Here is a 4,273-nt window from a genome sequence, read left to right as displayed (position 1 = left end):
CCTGGTGTTTGGTTAGAGCTTTGCCATGGGAGCACTGACCTGCCTGAATGTGACTAAAATATGTATACTGTCTGGAAAAACCTTGAGAGGCTCTGAATGTCTGTTATCACTAGGAACAAAAAAAGCCTTTCATATTATCTGAATACCTTTCTCCTGTTTTTACTTTCCTGTGGCTCCTGAAGAAACAACTCTGTCCCAAATATTAGGAAGGTAAAGTTAGTTTCTGTGGCCAGATTCATACTGTTGAATTAAACAGTGCCAGTGAATTTTCCCTAGCCCTGGACCTTGATCTGAATTGAATTGTTAGCAGGGGCTGGGATGCAGTTTGGCCCATGCCGGCTCCTGCTGTCCCAACCGATTCCCAGCCTGTTTCAGGAGTTCATTTGGGCGCAGGGCTGCTTCCAGTGGGCTCAGGTATGGGCGTGCGGTATTTTGTGCCAGCTGCTGTCATCGCCAGAAGATGGTCCTGCATTTGCCCAAATCACCTTCAGAGAGGCAGTCCACGTAGGTACCGGGACTGGCTCAAAAGTGTCAGTGATGATTCAGGTGCTGTCACAGGCAGTAGTGGGAGCTGACAGGCACTTTGTGCTGTTGAAATCAGGCCGGACAGGTACAACTGTTTTTAGGACTCTATTTGGGAAATCTTGATCTATGCGTACCAGGTTCTGTAAAGGTATGTACACATGCATACAGAAGACCATATTGAGACACAGCAGTAGAAAGCACTAAAAAGTAGTTTCTGAAGCCCTGTAGAGCTGCATACTAAGACCAGGAAATAAGCAGCTCAGTCACCCCAGTTCGCTAAATAGACAACGCAGGTAGGCAGCACTGATTACAGCAGGTATTGGTTTGTAGTGCAATGGATAAAAGAGTAGTTGGTTTAATTTATATTGATCATGTACGCTGGGATTTTCCAGGACAATCTAAGGGAATACATAGCCCAATTCAATAAACATGGAGATTGTATCTCCCTTATGGTTCTTTTAAATCCACTTTTAGAATATTATTTGATTTAGGATATAAATACTCCATGCAATATTTATTCTTAAAAGTTGTCTGACTGTCTTTTTAATGCTGCCCTATTAACATCTCAAGACAAAACTTCATGAAGTTGAAATTGCTCTATACCTTCATGCATATGCATTATTATTCAGATTATTCAGTCATCAATGATATGCATCTACTATATTTCAAATAACCAAATGTTAGATCTTTTTTTCTAAATAGGCACTAATATGTGAAATTGTGGAATAGTTAGCTTTTTTATGAAACATTCACCCAATTTTCATGACGATATCATGATTATAAGCTCTATCATGTTTTTTTAATTCAACATTTTAATGCATGTCTTTTTGTTTCTAGAATGTATATTCTAATATTAATGTCAAAATTACAGTTATATTTTCTGCATTTTCTTTTGTATGAACATAACTTGGTTTAATCTGTTTTATTATAACTTTCTTAGATACTATTTTTACATTTTAGACATTTACATTTTATTTTGGACACATAACTTTTCAGACATATTACACAGTAAAAGACAGTTGAAACGTACTTACAGAGAGTCTGTTATAGAAGTAACACTTGTATTGCAATGCCTAAGCATATATTTTCTGAAGAGTTACTAAAAATATTAATTTATGCGTGATAACTGTTTTAAAATGGATATTTGCAAAATGTAGCTCTTTCTAGAAAGCTGCTTTTTTCCTTGAATGATTTCACTGTCAGAAAAATGTATATTAACTGTCATCTAAATTGGATTCTCTGCAATCTGATAATTTCTGCTACATATCAGGGTGTTTTAAAGATTTGGTGGCATTTTTGTCATCAGTTATTAGAAGCAAATATTCTTCTTTTGTTATACATTGGTGAATACTTCTCTCTGTTGTGGAATTCGTTTAGAAGACACCTTCTTTCAAAACACCTTCCATCTCTGGTGATTAGCAAAATGCCTTCTTTTCTCAAATTAACTACCATTAGTCCCACTGGTCCCAGAGAAGATGAGAAAAACCTACATGCTTATTTGGTTGTTGCTGTTGATATTTTTTTTAAGGTACCATGAACATCAGCATCACATTAACTGAATTAGGATGCCTAGTTTCTAAGCTGAACTTCACCAACACAGATTTAATATTCCTTGTGTTTCTACCACTTAAATCAATGTAAAAAAATCCAAGATTTGACTTTTCAAAGAAAGATCAAATCTAAAGAGGTCTTCAAGTGACAAAGGAAAGATTAAAATGTATTAAAGGATAGTTTTTTAAGAGCAATGCCCTAACATGGGAGTTAGATGTACAGGAACTTTTAAAGTCCCACAAAGCTCTGTCTGTCTGTGTGCCAATCTGTCTTTCTATCTATCTATCTGAAATAAACATTATTAAACAGCTGTCCTTAAGTCCTTTTGTGCTAGTGGAAGACAAAGAAATATTAGGCAGAAAGCAAACGTTTAAAAACATCTTATGATTTGCAACACAAAAACAGTGGGATTAGGTTTGTTCTTGCTGTTCTAGCTGGGACGCTCTCCTTACTTTTGTAATTAATTTGGCAAATGATCAGGTTAAACTAATTTTCTCATGCACAGTTACAGGTGAAGCACAAAAGGATTCTACGGTCCTGCAAGATGGAGAGAGACTGGTGTTTCTTCAGTATATTTTATAAATGCACATCACTTATATAAAAATGATGATGTGGTAAAAGATTTTGTCAGTATGATTTTGGGCTGAATGTATTATTTCTGAGTGAATTATGCAAGTCATTCCAAATATGTACTGATGAAATCTTTATATCATGAGAGCACTGATATTGCCAATGTCAGGCTTCAAAACTCTTGAGTCAGGGCACAAAATACTGAAAGTGGATTAAAAAACAAGAAGCTTACAAAACTTAAAGATGCTTAGCGTTGGTTTGTCTTTTGGACTGTGTACTGTTAAGAGTTATGTTCTTGAACTTTACTCTGCGGATGTATGGTAGAGAAAAGCACTGTTTTAAAATGAAAGTAGAGATTATCTTTTAACCACTTGAGTGTAAGACTCTGTCCTTAGGAAAAAAAAAAAACCTGACACACCACTCTTGATAACATTGGTAATAATGCAAGAGCTGGGAATGCTGCAGAGCAAATGGCAACGATTTCCAAGTGAAGATGCTGCATCTAAGTTTTAACTATTTTATTAATACAACTGATTTTCTCTCTCCAGTTTTAAAGCCGTAATTGCTGTGAACCTGTTCCATGAATTCTACAGTACAAAATTCAGTGGGGTCCAAAAGCATCCCTGAAAGTGATATAAACAGACCTAACAGCGCCTTTTTGCCCTGCTGGAGATGCTACAACAGATTTCTGCAGATTTTGCAGCATGTGTATGTGCATTCCCTCTGTGTGGGTTTGTGGGAGAAGTGCTGATGGGGCTGTGGTCATCTGCATCTCCAGTGTGTCAGGCCAGTGTGGTTTTGGTCAGGGCAGAAATCATTGCTGACGGAGAAAACATTTTCCAGAAGGTTAATTTAAACATGCCAAACAGGATGGCACAGTGTGATCTCTCTGCAGCTGGTTGTGTTTCACCCGTTCCTGGTTAGGAAACTGCCTTGCACAGCCAACATCAGGCCAAAGAGTTTGCAGAGCCAGCCTGTGCTGGCTCCTGGGGGTCTGATCTGCAGCACAGCCTCATACCAAGAAGCATCTCACTTGCTGGTGTAGCCTCCCGCATCCTGAGACCTCCCTCTGCAATGGGCAGCGGGACCACGCTGCCTCTGATCCCGTTTTTATGCCAGCGCTCTCTGGCTCCCATCCCGTTCTGCACGTGCCAGCCTGATGCTGAGGGCTTTGCTCACCGCCTGCCTGACCACATGAAACAGAGTACCCCCTGCTAAGGAAAGATGTGCATTTTACAAGCGAAAGAGGTAGTTTTACTTTAAAAAAGACTGAATCTCTTCCCCTGGATGTGGTGAGCCAGGATGGGAAACTGATGTCTGCAGAGGTGACACGGCAGGGTAAGACACTCATGAATTATGAGGGCAGATGTCAGTTCCAAGTGACATGTTTTCCATAACCTACTGCTTCTCTTTGTTTATCCATCAAATACAATCTATAAAGCAACTGCTCATCTATTTAGTCTTGGGTAGGGCATAGAAATGCAAGTCAGACCTCAAATTTAGTTTGTCATTTGCCTTCTCAAAAGGAGATGTGATTTATGTTTATAATAAAGTATTTGAAATGTCATTTAATGGGAAAACAAATGGCAGTTGGATTCCCATGAGCAAGGAAAGGGGATTGTGAAAC

The sequence above is a fragment of the Dromaius novaehollandiae genome, chromosome 2 (genome assembly GCF_036370855.1).
Source record: "Dromaius novaehollandiae isolate bDroNov1 chromosome 2, bDroNov1.hap1, whole genome shotgun sequence".
Classification (NCBI taxonomy): Eukaryota; Metazoa; Chordata; class Aves; order Casuariiformes; family Dromaiidae; genus Dromaius; species Dromaius novaehollandiae.
Note: the sequence above shows the minus strand (reverse complement) of the source record.